The sequence below is a fragment of the Dermacentor variabilis genome, chromosome 8, assembly GCF_050947875.1.
Source record: "Dermacentor variabilis isolate Ectoservices chromosome 8, ASM5094787v1, whole genome shotgun sequence".
Taxonomy (NCBI): domain Eukaryota; kingdom Metazoa; phylum Arthropoda; class Arachnida; order Ixodida; family Ixodidae; genus Dermacentor; species Dermacentor variabilis.
This window is the reverse complement of record NC_134575.1, coordinates 109,202,284-109,220,502: the sequence shown is the minus strand read 5'-3', so window position 1 is coordinate 109,220,502 and position 18,219 is coordinate 109,202,284. Positions and strand designations below refer to the sequence as shown.

General features: G+C 45.5%; 1 pseudogene; it reads left to right on the top strand.

Annotated features, from left to right (window-relative positions):
* Positions 1-17,349, top strand: part of LOC142591523 (uncharacterized) — a 59,797-nt pseudogene extending 42,448 nt beyond the window's left edge.
* The last annotated feature ends 870 nt before the right edge of the window (positions 17,350-18,219 follow it).

The window sequence follows — 18,219 nt, the reverse complement described above, 5'->3', positions numbered from 1 at the left end:
TTCTATCCATATTATACTTCCTTATGTCAGCTGTCTTACGCTTGTTGATTAACTTCGAAAGTTCTGCCAGTTCTATTCTAGCTGTAGGGTTAGAGGCTTTAATACATTGGCGTTTCTTGATCAGGTCTTTCGTCTCCTGCGATAGCTTACTGGTATCCTGTCTAACGCAGTTACCACCGACTTCTATTGCACACTCCTTAATGATGCCCACAAGGTTGTCGTTCATGGCTTCAACACTAAGGTCCTCTTCCTGAGTTAAAGCCGAATACCTGTGCTGTAGCTTGATCAGGAATTTTTCTATTTTCCCTCTTACCGCTAACTCATTGTTCGGCTTCTTATGTACCACTTTCTCCCGTTCCCTCCTCAGGTCTGGGCTAATTCAAGTTCTTACCATCCTATGGTCACTGCAGCGCACCTTGCTGAGCACGTCCACATCTTGTATGATGCCAGGGCTAGCGCAGAGTATGAAGTCTATTTCATTTCTAGTCTCGCCGTTCGGGCTCTTCCACATCCAATTTCGGCTATCCCGCTTGCGGAAGAAGGTATTCATTATCCCCATATTATTCTGTTCCGCAAACTCTACTAATAACCCTCCCCTGCTATTCCCAGTGTCTATGCCATATTCCCCCACTGCCTTGTCTCCAGCCTGCTTCTTGCCTACCTTGGCATTGAAGTCGCCCATCAGTATAGTGTATTTTGTTTTCTCTCTACCCATCGCTGATTCCACGTCTTCATAGACGCTTTCGACTTCCTGGTCATCATGATTGGATGTAGGGGCGTAGACCTGTACAACCTTCATTTTGTACCTCTTATTAAGTTTCACAAGATCTGCCACCCTCTCGTTAATGCTATAGAATTCCTGTATGTTACCAGCTTTATTCTTATTAATCAGGAATCCGACTGCTAGTTCTCGTCTCTCCGCTAAGCCCCGGTAGCACAGGACGTGCCCGCTTTTCAGCACTGTATATGCTTTTTTCGTCCGCCTAACTTCACTGAGCCCTATTATATCCCATTTACTGCCCTCTAATTCCTCCAATAGCACTGCTAGGCTCGCCTCACTTGATAACGTTCTAGCGTTAAACATTGTCAGGTTCATGTTCCAATGGCGGCCTGTCTGGTAGTGTATAATGTTCTTTTTGTTGGTACATGCTCTGAGTGTGTGTATTCCGGTGCATGAGTCCCGTCAGGCAGAGCACACCTGCCTTTTGCCCTTGTATCCGATACCTTGTTATCTGAAATAAAGATTATTATTATTATTATTATTATTATTATTAGTAGTAGTAGTAGTAGTAGTAGTAGTAGTATTCCGGGAAGTGTTAGAAGGACTCCATACTGCGCCTTGTTTAGGACCTACTTGTATTACTGCGCGTCAGTCTTGGGAAACAGCAGACTTAAAAACCGATATAAACTAACAACAATGCAGAAAAGGCACTGCGGTCCATCCATAACACCAGGTGAGGTAATCCGCAAGAGTCCACCGAGTGGACATATCCATTTCGTATGCTGTTGACCATTCTGATCTTCTATATAACTCGTAAATGTCGCCCCCCAATGTTGCGCACGACAATGCAAAGGTTGCTCGTCGCCAAGATTGCGAACGGCGGTGCGTCAGAGTACCTCCGTCATGTTAGTTTTCAAGGACACCCACCTCTTGAGATCACATTCGTGGTGGCCGTGCCACACGCTGGCATCACGCCCTGGAACGTTATTTTGTCAAGTTGGTTTGTTGAGGGGTGGCTACCAGGCAATGCCTTAAAGCCACCTCCTCAGCTGTTTCGATGTCCCGAAGTTGACCTCCAGGCTCGAGCTCCGGAGTATTGCTTCCCACGCTTTAGGGGAGGAAGTGGCCGGAAGATCTCGTGGGAGTGGGTCTTCTCTATTGTACCGCAGATTATGATTTAAAGAGGCTATGCGCCCATATAGTGAGCAGCGTGATTTTATCAAGTCAGGGTGAAAGTGTGTGTATATTTGTGGACTGGGAAATGAGTGCCTTTGAAGGAGGCGCCAGATCAAGTGGGGGTTTCGTCTGTCGTGCCAGGCGGTAGTGTTGTTCTATGTTGTGGTATTTGCACAGTTGCTCAATGACCATGTCGCCCAAGTCAGAGACGGGACCCACTGCTTAGGTGACGAATGATCGAGCACACTGGTGCACCGCCTCGTTCCCCAGGTTCCGTGCGTGAGCCGGGACTTATATCAATGCAATTAGGTTGGGTTCTTCACTATCTTGTTTTTTGTTGGGGAGTAGGGGGGAGGGGGAAGTATTCGTAGCGGGGTCGGCGCCACAATTACACGCGCAAAATTGGATATGGCTGTCTTTGAGCCGATGATTATTGTGCTAAGTTCAGTCGCTGCAGCGAGGGAAATGCCCGCATCTGCCTAGGCCGAGTCGAGGGTACGAACCCAACCAGCTGTCCTTACTGTTGTTCTGGCCTCAGAGTGTACCGTCTCATACAGAGTTACGCCGATACGATGCATCGTAATGTTGTTGCTGTGATTGTTTTGTTGCTCTACGACCCGAAATGACCCATCACATAAGGGCCCTCGTCCTTTTCGGGTCGTAGAACTACAGCTACAAACGCAGGAGTAGCAGGTAGGGCGCCGCCAGAGGCGAATTGCCTACGAGTCACGCTATGGCAACGGGGCGTTTCAGCTTGCCGAACTTCTTCCTCACACCTTAAGTATTGTAGGGCACTTCTGGTCAAGTGCCGCATTTCCGTTAGGTGTTTAAATTCCCTTACCTTTGTTGTCCCGCATAGAGGTCGAAAATTGCTTTGAGTTATCCTTGGGCATGTCTGGTAGCGTGTGGTTGAAACACGCTAAGTTAGTTTTCTTTAATACGTTCTAATATGTGAGAAAACTAGTTGTCTTTTCTTTAGACCAACGTGCAGCTATGTTGCGTACAGCATGAAAAAGCCTTTCCTTGCGGTTCGAAGGACGCTTTGAATGCCACTTCTAGCATGGAACGTTTTTCCTCGGGGGTATATTTCTGACAAGAATATAGTTGTGTGTTAAATCTAGATTATCTTTTTCAACATGACCCAGTTCTCTTCAACTGTTCGGTTTGGATATTCGCGCTATAATTAAAGCAATAAGGCTGAGAAATTGATGTTAATGCACTGAGGTCGGCCTTGGTGTAACGTAGGATTGTTTTCAAGCGTTTACAGATGCAGGCAGCGAGAATTCAGAAAAAATTACTTTGTGATCGCTATGATCTAGAATAAGAGCAATGGAAGAAATTTTCGCTTCAGTTTCAGATGACATCATGAAGCGATCATGTTGTGGCCGTCTCACGTGTTGGAAAACTGACGGCTTGTGTCGATCCAATGTGCTTATAAATGCGAATAAAAATGGTGGTATTGCACATAAAAGCGGTTAAAATAGTACCAAAGTTAAAATCCCTAATTAACAGAACCAGCACTCAAGTAAAGAGGCCGGTGATCTTGTTGAAGCCGTCGTGAGGTTTGTCACAGCACCTACTGCAGTTAGATGGCAGTCGATATCATCTTCCAGTAATTTTTTGTTGATGTTCACATTTATGAAGCACAAAACTGTTGCTAACGCTGTTCTACAGACGACAGGGACACGTTAAATTTGTAGTTTCACGGCTAATATGACACCACCGCCTAATGGTCCACACTAATATTGTGGACCATTTGTTGTTAACTAGGCGGGATTCGAAGAGAAAATGCATTCACTTACTTCATTGTCGATGTCGGGACCAGGATTACGAACGACGTCGCCGCTCAGCAATAATAACAATATACTAAAAGACTATAGAAATGCTTCTCGATATGGCAGCAGAAATACACTCTTATTCTTCAATCTAAAACATTGGCAATTACGTGTGCAAACTGTTAGACCTATGCAATGGAACATCACTCAGGTGAGTACATTGTGAAGTCGTTACTTTAATGTTCACTGCCTGAGAATGTCACTGGCTACGAATCTGCATGGCGTGCGGCTGCTGTGGTCGACACTGCTCCGGAAAGGCGGCTTGGAAAAACGCTCTGCACTGTTTTCTGTCGATGACTGCAGACGGGCCAAGAAGAATCCGCTATGGAGGCCGGTGCAATTCCCAACGAGAACACTGCTGTGCCTGGGATGCGGTGGCAGATTTTGTTTGCGTAGCTTGACTTCACAGCTGACACCGAAGCACCAACCATGTTGACGTTGGGCATTCAAAGCACAAGTTTCTGAGGACGTTGAGCAGCCATTGACTTCTTGCCTACTGACACATAATGCGATTGGCTGCGATATTGTACTGGGTGCTGTTGCTTTTATCGATGCAGATCCGGATGGATGCCTTGTAAATAGGTTATGCCGTGTTATGAGTCGATGACAGTAGCCATGCCAAGTAAACACCCCTGACAGGCTGGTTCGATGCGCAAAGAAGCTACTTGAGCGCATAGTATGCCATTGAAGATCCTATTTGAGCCCCATGACTTGATATCAGGCCCAAAAGCACCATTCATGGTGCTGCACAATGAAAGGTCACTTGGCTGAGTAAATTGTGAAGGCGTCGCTTCCATCCTCCTTCTACATCTCCACACGCAACGCTGCATCGTGCACGACATTGTCTCTGATGGTGGCACCGCGTATTAAACACTAGTAGATCTTGCAGTTGAGTGCCGGAGTTGGCCGACGTTGAGGAGGATTTTGAGAACTGAAGGTTTATTTATATTATTTACAGAAATAACACAAAGCAATGAAAAGTCATAAAGTTATCGACGACCGGCAGCAAATCGGTCGCTGCGGCCCGTGGCAAGAAGTACGAAAAAAAAACTCTTATCCCTGTCTCTCGCTTTTAACCCGTTCGGTCTCTCGGGGTCACGTGACTTTCGGCCAATCGTCGAGCCAGCTCAGGTGTCGTCATTTTCCTCCAGTGGTAGGCGCCCGTGCAAGTGCCGTTCCATTCGGCCAATGGGGACGCTCCAAGGGCTGCATATTCCGAGGGTTGTCTTGTCTTCGGGGTCGCCTCCTCACCTGGCAGCGCTCAGCTGGAGGAGATGGGTTGTTCTCGAACGACCTTCCTGATACGCAAAAGAGCATAGCTCGGGACCAACATCAACTACCTGCATCCGTGCCAGCCTCCCGTTGCACTTTCGGGAAGAGTCAAGCGGGGGGGGGGGGGAATAGCTCGACGTGCGGGGCATCAGGTGGGGGTCGCCAACCTTTCTGACGGGTCCGCTAACGTGGTAGACGCGCCCCGGTGTACGATAATTATAATGCAATGGCGATTGGATGTGGTGGGGGGAACTTGAGTGATGCCAGCGAAATGTTCCGTATCCAACAGCTCCCCCTCGCCCCGGAGGTTCGGAATGCCCGGTGAACTCAATTCGCTAGCCATGAGGAACGCTGATCGAACGTGTAATTTGCTAGTAGCGAGCCTCGTGTGACGAATTTCTAGATCTGGGACCCTAGAGAACGTACGTAAAATAAACGAAACAACATAGTTCTGCACCGCGTGAAAGCGCAAGCTTTTCACCACTGACTCACCAGGCTATTGCTACGTCAAAATCAACCTTCGCTTTTTTTTTCCTTTCACTAGTTTTGATTAAGCAGTTCCAACCACCTCCTTTCTAAGCAGCTTTCCAAATCTCCCCGAATGCCGACAACGCCAGAGCGATATTGTCGTTGAAACGGGAGAAAGTTAAACAAAAAAAAACAACTTTTATAACTATACAAAAGCAAACTTTTGAAATTACAAGTATGACTTCCAGCCCATAATAACACTTCTTACCTCGTTAGTCAAAAGAAAGAAGGTAATACGTCGGTTTACCAAAACAACCGGCTCAAACCATCTCTGTTCTCATTTAGCTTGCCCTTCTTGTAAAGGATGGTGAAATTATATTCCTGGAGAATTATACTCCATCTGAGCAAGCGTCCGTTCTTAGGGGACATGTGTCTGAGCCAGGTCAGAGGAGAGTGGTTGGTCTCGACAGTGAGTTTCGCTGCGTACAGATAACAAGGTAATTTCTGGACCGCCCAAACTAAGCAGGCGCATTCTTTTTCGGACCCGCTGTACGCCTCCTCTCTGCACGTGAATTTTCGAGCGAGCATCCCGTACCGGATGCTCCCCCACGTCTTCGCCCACCTGGCTGAGGACGACTCCGAACATTATATCACTAATGTCGTACTGCACAATAAATTCCTTATGTAATGGGTGTACTGAACAGTTCCGATGGTATCCTCTGTTCGTAACCGAGAAGGCAGGTGACGCAGAGCAGGAACAGCTGGTTGCCCGAACGGCTCACACTCGTGCTAAGCACTGGCGATCCGGCTGGCCCACTGGTTGCACAGCAGGCATGGAAGAGACGATCTGGCTGGCCTTCTTCTTGTGCTCTTCTTCCTCATTGTAATTACCCCCGGTGGAAAAGTGAACATCTTGGCGACCTACAACGTGGAGACGAGCGGGTCATAGAATTGTTTCAGGCGGCGAACGTGAACAATATCCCGTCCACGGCGGCGCTTGTCGTATGTCGACGTAAGCAGCTCTATGACATAGTTGACCGGAGAGGTGCGTTCGACGATGCGGTATGGTCCATCATACTGCGACAGAAGTTTAGTCGAAAGTACAGGCGTGGTAGAAGGCACGGACAGCAATACAAGTGTGGCGGGAGTGAAGTTCGGATTCGTAGCGTCACCATCACGATTGGCTTTTCGTCGTTGTTGGTCGGCGGAGGTGAACTTTCGGGCTAATTGACGGCATTCTTCAGCGTATCGGGCGACAGCTGAAACGGGAGCACACTCTGGCGTGTCTGGTGTACACGGCGAAACTGTAACGATAGTATTGGAAGGATCGCGACCGTAGAGAAGAAAGTATGGAGAAAATCCTGTAGTACTCTGTGTAGCCGTATTATATGCGTACGTGACAAATGGGAGGATGATGTCCCAGTTTGTATGCTCCGATGAAACGTACATGGTGAGCATATCACCAAGGGTGTGATTGAAACGCTCTCTAAGCCCGTTAGTTAGAGGATGGAACGCCGTGTTGGTCCGGTGAACTATGCGGCATTGAGCAAGCAGAGCTTCAACCACCTGCGACAGAAACACATGGCCTCTATCACTCAGCAGCTCCCGAGGGGAGGGCCATCACGAAGAATGAAACGATGGAGCAGAAAGGATGCAGCGTCACTGGCGGTCGCTGCAGGTAGAACAGCGGTTTCAGCATAGCGTGTAAGGTGATCAACTGCGGCAATAACCCATCGCTTTCCAGCGGGTGTTAGCGGTAGCGGCCCGTACAGGTCAATTCCCACGCGGTCGAGGGCACGAGCAGGGCACGGAAGCGGCTGTAAAAAGCCGTGCGCCGGAGGAGGCGGAGATTTGAGGCGTTGGCATTGAGGGTACGAGCGCACAAACTTTTGGACAAAAGTAAACATTCCTCGCCAGTAGTGACGTTGCCGCAGGCGCTCATACGTCTTCAAAACGCCTGCGTGTGCACATTGTGGGTCAGTATGGAACGACGCGCACATGTCGGAACGCAAAGTCCTAGGGATAACCAGGAGCCACTTGCGACCATTGGGCTGGTATTTGCGTCGATACAAGAGCTCTTCCCGCACAGCAAAATGGACAGCCTGGCGACGCGGGGAGCGGAAGATGAGACATGCAGGCGAGCCAGAAAGGGGATCCAAAAGAGAGGCCACCCAAGGATCCTTGCGCTGTTCTAATGCGAAGGCATGCATGTCGACCGACGATACCACCTTCATGGTGGAGAGGGAGGCCGTGTCGGCTGGCAGCGGAGAGCTGGACAGAGCGTCAGCGTCAATTTGCTCGCGACCTGAGCGGTATATGACGTGTATATCATATTCTTCAGTGCGCAGAGCCCAGCGGGCAAGGCATCCAGAGGGGTCTTTTAAAGAGGACAACCAACAAAGGGCGTGATGGTCAGTAACCGCATTGAAAGGCCTCCCGTATAAATAAAGGCGAAACTTCCCGAGTGCCCAAACGATGGTCAGGCATTCTTTTTATGTGACGCTGTAATTGCGTTCCGCTTAGGTCAGCGCACGACTGACGTAAGCAACGACGTACTCGGACTAGCCAGACTTGCGCTGCGCATGGACAGCGCCAAGGCCAATACCATTGGCATGGAATAATCGGGGACCCGAAGCACTGGTACTGAGCTCAGAACCTCTTTCAGGTGCTGAAATGCGCTTTCTTTCGCCTCATTTCATCGAACTTTTTCGGGCTCTCCCTTTCGGCGGGTGCCTGTCGGGGGGCTTGCTACCTGTGATAAATTTGGAATGTACCGCTGGTAATATCCCACGAGCCGCAGAAAGGCTCTGACATCCATCTTAGTTCACGGTTATGGAAAGCTACTGATAGACCCTATCTTTAGTTTGGAGGGCCGCCGCGTTCCGTGTCCTACGACATTCCCTATGGAGGTAACTTGCGAGCACCCGAAGTTGCACTTTTCGGCCGTTCCCGTGAGACCCGCGCCTCGCAGACGTGCCAGCACCTTCCTGAAGTACTCTATGTTATCGTTCCAGCTGTTAGAATAGATGGCCACATAATCTAAGGAGAGGATCGCGTAATCTTGCATTCGTAAGCCCGAAATTTAACATTAGCGGTAAAAATGTGCCAAGTGAGGAAGTGAATGCGGCTTAGCGACTTGAGCTTTCTGAAATGGGCACCTGCCAAGGCACCCTAACTAAGTCGATCGTTGAAATTTACTGGCCTCCGCCCACCCGTTCCACTCGTTCTTCTATGTTAAGTATAGGGTAAAGTTGATCCCTTGTTATCGCATTCAATTTTCTATAGTCCACACCTGGCGGCGGCTCTTTCCCGCTCATCTGTACGAGAATAATTGGGGAAGTGTAATCACTGTCTTCTGACTCAATTATTCGCCACTCAAGCATTCGTTTGATCTCTACTTCCATTATTTCTCACTGACGAGGTGAGACCCCTTACGGTTTGGATTGGACGGGCTCATCCTATGTCAAATGAATCTCATGAGTAATGAGCTTCGTTCTCCCCGGCCGGCTACTGAAGCAATGGCGAAATTCCTCAAAGAGTTTCCGGAGGGCGCTTATTTCATGGGCCTCTAGAGTCAATCGGTTTGCAGACAGATTCAGGTTGTCCTCAATGGAGCGTTCCGCATCTGTCCCTGTCTCTAAAACTGGAAGTTCGAGCGCTACTTCTTCAGACGCTTTTACCACCATGTTCACAATCTCTGCCCTTCCACAATAGGGTTTCATTAAATTGCAGTGGTAAATGATTCCTTTATTCCTTTTCAAGGGAAGTTCTAGGGTGCAGTTAGTCTCAGATATCTTCTGGGTAGCATTTACGGGTCCGTCCCACTTTACCTCAACTTAGTTTTTCCGTTAGGCCTTAGGATCATGAACCTGTCGCCTACCTTTAAATGTTCGCCTACGCGCATTTCTCTCATAGTACGGCTTCGCGGTTTCCTGGGCCTCTTTTAGGTTTTTTTCAACCACTTCTCGTGAGACACTCAAGTGATCCAGCAACATTAAAACGTAACTCACCACCGTATGCCTTTCACCTGTGCTTTGAAACATTTCTCTTAACACTCTGAGGCGGGAACGGATCATCCGACCATACGCCAGATGAGGAGTGAACCCCGTTGCCTCACGTGAGGCCGTTCTCAATGCGAACATGGTTGCGGTAAACAGTACTCCCAGTCAGCTTTGTGTTCATGGCACAATGCACGTAACACTCTCTTAAGCACCTAGTACATCTTCTCAATGCTGTTTAATTGTGGATGGTACACGGAGCTGTCTATCAGCCGCTCACCACAGCTTTCTAGGAAGGTGGTGGTTAAAGCACTTGTAAATACCGTCCCCTGGGCAGCCTGAATCTCTGCAAGAAAACGTATCCCGGCAAACGCGGACAACAGAGCATCGACTATATCGGTGGAGCTCAGTTCCTTCAAAGGAATCGCTTGAAGAAACTTTGTCGCGGGACAGAGCATGGTCAAAAAGTACTTGCATCCTAATCGGCTCGGCAGCAAAGGCCTTACTGTGTCGATAACCAGCCGACGGAATGGCTCCGTGATTAAGAGAACCAACTTTAAAGCTGCCTTGCGTTTATTCCCCGGCCTCCAAACTCGCTGGCACACGTCACAGGACCTTACATAATTTTTCACATCCTTAAAGCATCTTGGCCAGTAATATTCTAAGAAAGGCCTCTCCTTCATTTTGTTGATTCCCAGATGGCCCGTGACATTTCCGTGACACAAAGTCAGGAGACCCGCCCACTACGTCTCCGGAACGATTAACTGATCGAGGATACGGCACCTTGGATTTCGGCAGTGTCTATACAGCAGTCCTCCCTTTTCGTCGATGGTAACGTTGCACCTAGCTATGCCCTCTTTCTCGTTGTAGTGTAAACGTGTTAGAGTCTGGTCCCTTTGTTTCTTCGCGCTGAGCGACTCCCTGGCCACGTGCACAAGCCTGTCAAAGCCCCCAGATGCAGGCAGGTGCAAGGTGCATGCACAGAGCGGCTCTCCCATTCTGTTACTTCCACTGACGACCTTTCTCCAGTACGCGAATTTTCTACGGGGACCATTTTAATTTGCACCTCTGCTGTCACACTGTTTCTTTTTCCTGCGTTGTCCCAGGTTCTACTAGGAAATGTGCTTCCTCGCCTTCCGCCACCGCTGCGATGGCATCCTTGGTGCCATCGCGGCGATTTTGAGCGGCGATTTTGCGTGCTCTGTGGCGGGTTAATGCCTTCACCCTTCCTTCTCCAAACTCCTGACCGCGCTCCCGTAACAGTTAAGCGGGACCACAAAATAGCTTTTCACACTATTTATGGTTGCCTGGATGTTTTCTTCGTCAATGCAACATACAGCTACATCGTCTGCATAAGCCAGAAGCTTCACTTCAGTGCCTTGTGCAGGAAACCGAAGAATGGATTAATTTTCAATAAGGCCGTTACACAATGTTTTCGATACACAGGGTGTCGCACGTAACTTTAGCCAAACCTTAAAAATATGCGAATGGCATGTAGCCGGATAGAACCAAGCTACTTCTCGTTGCCGTCGCTTGGAGATATCGCAATTATTTTTTTCATTCCTCCTAATTACTTTGTTTATTTTATTTATTTATTTATGTACAGCATACTGCAGACCCTAAATTGGTCCTAGCAGGAGGGGCAAAACAAAAACACAGCAAAAGCCGCCGAAATTATACTCCGCCTACTTATAAAATTAACGATACTGCCATTATTTCCACTAACTCTTTTAAGTATCTTGGCATTAACCTTGCTAGTGACTTAACATGGTCTTGCTACATTAATCACATAATAAATTCATCTAATCGAGCAGTTGGGTATCTCCGACGTAACTTGCGCATGACACCTTCTTCCTTAAAATTACTAGCTTATAGAACATTTGTACGACCTAAACTTGAATACGCTTGCGCAATATTTGACCCCCATCAGTCTAACCTTATCTCAGCCCTTGAATCTGTTCAGAATCGTGCCACTCGCTTTATTCTTTCAAACTACTCGCGATACTCTAGCATATCCGCCCTGAAGTTGCAACTAAAACTTCCTTCTCTCGCTTCCCGTCGCCGAATTTCACGTCTCTACCTTTATCACAGGTTTTTCCATTGTTCACCCCGTGACAGCAACTTCATCCTACCAATACGTCGAACACCCCGCAGAGGCCATCCAAAGAGCGTCATCCGGCATCGTTCCCGAACAACTTCATTTCAGAAATCATTTTTTGTCCACACAGCACGCGACTGGAATGACCTTCCCTGTGACTTAGCACTAATCCCTGATCCAGTCCATTTCAAGACTGCCATCGAGTAAGCCATGTCATCGTCATGATTCTCATGTAACATTGATTGTTAACCGCCGTTCTTGCGCCCGCCCCTCATGTAATGTTCCGCCAAGGACCCTTGAGGTTCAAATAAATAAATAAATAACAACTACAGAAGCACAGCAATTTGTATTGCAAACAGAATACATAAAGAATAACGCATAGCAGGAACAGGAAACAATACATCTGCAAGTTACAATAAGCAATTTTATCAAGGGCATCAACACTGGTTAGTAAATCAGTTGGCAGTAAATTGCATTGAGTGATTGTATGCGGAAAGAAAGAGTACCTAAAAATATTGACTTCAGCATTGTACGGTGTTAGGGTTTCCACGTGATGCTTTCTTGTTCGGCGTGTTCTGGTGGACTTACTAAATGAATTACGACTGATGTAGCATGTTATTTTTGATTAGAAAAAGTAACTCCAATCTTTGAATGTTTTTTTTTGTATTTCCAATGTCGGTATGTTATACTATGCCATGAGAGTGGGGAGAGTCGGTAGAGCGGTATTTGTTAAAGATTATACAATTAGAGATTACACAGTTAGCCATGAGAAATAATCAACTTCTCATATAATATAATTAGATGAAAGGTGTCAATGAGAAAATTGTAGAACAGCATGCAAAATTGCCGATTTAGCATTGTGTTGCTCAATACGTGCTACATAAAAGTGTGTTTCTAAGCGTGAAAGGGGCAGCCCAACACACGCAGTGGCTCGAGCGCCCAGTCGCGCGACAATTTCACGTGCATTAGCGGGCTTCTTTCACGCACGCAGAAGCACTTTTATGTTGCACGTATTGAGCTAAAGAAATCTGTATCTGTAGTTTTCAATGTCGCTGTACAATTTTCTCGTTGACACTTCTTATCTAATCATAATATTTGATAAGTTGAACAATAATTTAATGTTAAATATCTAATTAGGCAAAATGAAAAAGAATAATTTCTGCATCCCCAAGCAAAGGCAAACAGCATTTTCTTGGTAGTGCTCCGCTACGTGCCATTCGCATATTATTAAACTCTGACTAAAATAAGTGGGGACAACCTGCATAATAAGCAATAGTGAGCGATAGGACATCTTTGGCGAGCAAAACGCTTCACTTAATGGGGGCCCAGAAGCCTGGTTGACTTTTAATATCGTATTGCAGTTTCAATACGCCTTCACCACCGCTTCAGTTATAGTGCCTAGATTAACATGATTCAGCATATTGAACAAGATACTGTGATCAATACACTGTAGGGCATTTTTTTTAAGTCTAGTTGAAAGACAGTGAACCCAACTTGCATGGCGTCACAGCACTCCAGCACACCCCGCCCTTTGTGCATGTTCGCAACAATGGGACGATTATGCATGTCGCACGTCTGTTGTGGCCCAAATACGTCTGTTATCTTATATCTTCTTCTGAACACGTGGGTGAACGTTGAGAAAAAAATTAATCGCAGTTTGTTGCAGATATTGACCTGTAAGATGAGATTGATTTAAGTTTGTCAGTGTCTTCCGTCTTTCGAATCTAAACTGTACATGCTTCACTAACTGACGGACGTAGTCACTTTAACTTATGCGCCTCATTAAATATTGCCACCAGAACTCTGGGTGTGCTTACTTTAAATGTTTTATTGAATATAGGCCATCCTACCTTGACACTTCCATGATTGAAGTTTTCCATCGCCTTTTGCACTTCAAGTTCTGTTCTGCGTCAAGTTCAGTCTTCCTCTGAGAGCCCCGAAATTTTTTCAAACAACAGTCTAATAAATTATTCACATATGAGGAACTTAAAGGCAAAACGCAATTCATAGTTTCGAGTGAACGCGTCCTGTCCTCATTATGTGTGGCTTCGACTCCTTCATGCATGGTAAAGTGAAAGTTATTTCCTTGTATATGCTTTCAGTCCTGACTCACCGCCGATGTAGTGGGCGTCTCTTCGCCTGCGAAAGCTTCTGCGCTTACTCCCACCAGCGCTCCTAGAAAAGGTTCTTTTTCGCACAGTCCAAACTTCCGCTTTGTCATCAACATATCTGCAGCATCAACCCCGTGCCCTTTGCAATCTAGTGCAGTTAAGTTTTCCTAAATTTCCTTGAGCCCTATTTTATCACTTCTTTGATAAACTATAGTACTGTATCTTTCGATAGCTTTCATTTTTATTGTCTGTTTGAAATGATCCCATTGTTTCCACAGCCCATCTTCAAATATGACAGCTTTTAAACCGTCAACAAGTATTTGGTGAAATGATGGCTCTTGCAGCAATGTTGAGTTATTTTTCGAAACATCCAATGAGATGGCAGCGGATATTTTCTTGGGGCCTACTTCACACGTTACCCGGGAGTGATCAGAAAAACGAACAGGAGTTACTGCGTAACCGTTACATTTATTGATCAGTTCAACCCGACGAGTAGATTCGATCTAAACGCGCATGACTGGGCTCCCAGGAATGCGGAAATTTTCCCCTCGTGGCACGTCAAAACATTCCCCTACATCACCAATGGCAATATTTCATATGATCTGTAGTACGGTTTCATTGCGACTGTCGCAAGAAAACCTACAAGAAGTTCTATATTTAGCTTTGACCAGGCGATAGAAATCCCGAAGATAATCATTTTATTCCTTGCAAAAAAAATCGTTTAGCAATAGCAAAAAAAAACTTGACTCGTTCGTCTGTGACATTTGGTGCAAATACACAAATGATGCGCCAATGTGTTTTGTAGCAATAACCACAAGACACATTGTCAAATACAATAAATCATCCTAAACTGCAATAAATTACTTTTGCTACCTTCCAAATACGTGACTCATTTCATTTCTAAGTTCACTTTCCCGTTGTAAACGTCAATCGCCTTCTTGCATGATATTTAGTATTGCCCGACTTAAGCCAAAGATACTCGGCGTGGTAATGCCAAATCATAAAATGTGGTTTTCACATTTCTATGACTTACGTCGCGAAAACGGAGCAATCATGGTTGCCGTGCGAACCAACTAGCAAAACAAAAAAATGGTAGCATGGCTTGAACTGATCTGCCCGTGTCTATCTTGATGATGGCAATGGTGACTTAAGCAATTATGGTGTTGCTTCCTGCGGACGCACCATACTGCAATTGTTTACCAACACTGCCCCCAAAAATAATCTGGTATTGTTTCCGTCGAGACAGTACTCATGCACAGACCAGACCTGCGCGGAGTTTATTAACTCAAATGTTCGAAAGACACCCCCAGCACGTCGTTTTCAAGGAATTGAAGTAGCACATTGATTTTAAAAAAAATTAGCGGCCCTTGGTTCACTACATTTCAACTTCAATATTTTAGAAGGTTTGAGAGGACGTTTACAATACTTGAGGAGGCGCTGCTATGTAACTGTGAAATGCGCTGGTCAATAACCTGTCAAGTAATCTCAGTAACGTTGGTACCTGTCGCGAAGAGGTGCGAGACAATATACATCATCTACTATTGTCTTCTGTACTCAGAGCGAGGACTGGGCTGCGGTATTGGAGACAGTTGGCAGAAAAATTGGATGTTCCGCGACTTCCTCTGATATCGATGTTGTTCATCGCCTCTCTACTAAACATAAGGGCAAGAAAAACTTAACTGCTAGATTCTGTTCGTAAACGAAAAAGCATTATTTTATCAGCAAACCGCAAAAGGCAAGGCTCTGCCTGAGTGACATCGGCAAATATGACAACTTTACTATGTTTGTTAGTGACCACTTGAACCCACGAAATAAGGAACTTTTTCTAAAGCAATGGTGCTAACAAAAGGTAACAACTGGAAGCACTTGTGGATGTATTAAGGCTAGAAAGACAAGTGTGAACCGTATGTGTCACTTTGCTGATGAGTGTGGCCTTGCTTGTTTTAACTGACTGCCTGTATTCTGGCCCTTCAATGTCATTACCATCCACCACGGACTCTTACTTGTCAACATCTGTACTGAATAAGTTCATGTGGTGCGACTACCATTCAATCATTCACATTAATGCTAGAGATCTCCACAAGCATTTTAATGATTCTCAGCAGCTGTTTTCGACACCTTACAACACCTTTCCAATAGTATGTGTGTCTGAAACCTGGCTTAGTAAAGCTGGCAAAAATCTATTCTGCTTTAACTCATACATTTTGAGTATTCTTATAGAGAAACGAGTATTCACGGTGGTGTAGCCATATTTGGCTCATATAACATTACATACAAACGCTGCCATTACTTGGAGTTGGATATTACTAACTGTGAATCTGTATTTGTTGAATTTGATTCCCCGTCTTCTGTATAGAAAACAAGACATGTTTGGATGAATTTATCACTCACCTTCTTTAGTTACTGACTTCTTTAGTGCCTTTGATCAAACCATGGAACAATATCATGCGCTAATCGTACCTCAATATTCATGGGCAGGATCAACATTAACCACATGGATACCACTTCATTTAATTATTGTAGTTATTCAAGCATCTTCGGTAGTTTTGGGTATACATGTTTCATTACTGTCCCTACTGGATGTCCTAACATTGCCGATGGCGCCTTAATTGATCATGAATTATCGAACCAAACAGGCCCACCTGATGCTGGCATTGTCACCACCGATATTACCGATCACTATCCTAACGTTCTATGTCTGCTCAATGCCTCATAAATACCTCGCACTCCATTCTAAAGAGTTGTACTTGACAAAGGAATGTTCATTGCTAGCGTAAATAAAACGGACTGGTCGGAAGTTCTATTAACTAATGATGTTCCTGTTCCTAATGAAAAAAGAGAGAACAAAGAAAATCGTGTTCGCTTGAGTTATGATAAATTGATCATCAATGGGCAAACGTTTGTCTGGGATAGCGATATGCGGATGCCAGTTCCACTTCAGGCGCATGCGTGACTGGACAGAGGCAAATGACGCATTCTGAATTCTGTTCCTCCGAAAGGTAACTCAGCACGTTTCTCGCAGCCCGAAAGGCTCTCTGTCCTCCTTGAAAATTGTCGCAGCATAAAGAACAAAGTCGATAAGTTCATGTCTTTAGCAGCCACTGTTAAACTTCAGATTGTGATGGGCACCGAATCATGTTTAGACAAGACTGTACCTAAGGTTGAAATCTTTCCGCCTGGTTTTACTGTCTATCGGAAAGATAGGCATGGACATGGCGGGGGAGTATTCATTTGGATATCAAATACATTGTAAAGTACACAAATTTTATTTGAAAACAATTCTGAGTCTGTCTGGTGCCTTGCGAAATCGCCTAACGGAAACAATGTAGTGTACGGGACATTCTACCCCCCACCCGGCAGCAGCGACTCATTCGGATTGCTGTCTGAGATGCTATCTCTTCTGCCTAACAGCATATTTCTAGGGGGGGATTTCAATTTGCCAGACTTCAACTGGAATGCCGGATGTGTGGCTGGTAATATGTCCTGTATTTTCACAGAGTTCCAAGAACTGCTCGGATTAAATGGATTGCAGCAGCACGTACTGGAACCTAAGCGAGAAAATGCAATTCTAGACTTAGTACTTTGCAATGAGCCGAACATAATATCAAAAGCTACTGTTTGCCCAGCTATTAGTGACCACAGGGCAGTTGTCATAGAACTGAACATATAGCGAGTACGGATGGCACAAATTCCGCAAAGGAAAGTGTACAGCTACGACAGAGGAGACTATGCTGCTATCAGGACCGAACTTGAAAATTTCTTTCCTACTTTCCAATATATGTCAAACGCACGCTGTCCGTTAACTTTGTGGTCAGCATTTCGGGACAAAATACTTAAACAAGTCGAAATTCATGTTCCATGCAGGTACCTGCGCCAACTAAAAAAACAAAAACCTTGGTTTAACGTAGAAATACGTAAACTTATAGGGAAAGCAAGACAAACGTATAAAACATTTTCTGCCGACACCGGTCTGGCAAATCAGAAACGCTTGCAAGAGATATATAAGCTATTGAAAGCAACAATTAAATCTGCCAAAGATACCTTCTTTGTTAAATTAAACAAGGAGTTGAGAGAAAACCCAAAATGTTTTTGGAAATATGTAAAACAAAATCGAAAAGAAGACATATCAATACCATCTTTAACTGTTGACGGCAAAACAGTGACGTCGGACTATCAGAGGGCGGAATGCTTTAACCAGTACTTCCAATCTGTGTTTTCTCTATTATGTGCTGGGGAGACTTCGCTTTTGAACAATGCCAATCAAGGCGATATAAAGCCAGACATTGAATTTGATGTTAGTGGCATCAACTCTTTATTACGGCATTTAGATGACACAAAAGCAATTAGACCTGATGGAATATCCCCAGTAGTCCTTAAAGAGTGTCATAGCATCATTTCTCCGTATTTAACGATCATTTATAAGCTTTCCCTTGAAACAGGCCTCATTCCCAAAGATTGGAAAACGGCAAGCGTGACACCCGTTTTTAAATCGGTCGATAGAAAACTCAGAGAAAACTATAGGCCGATTTCACTAACGTCA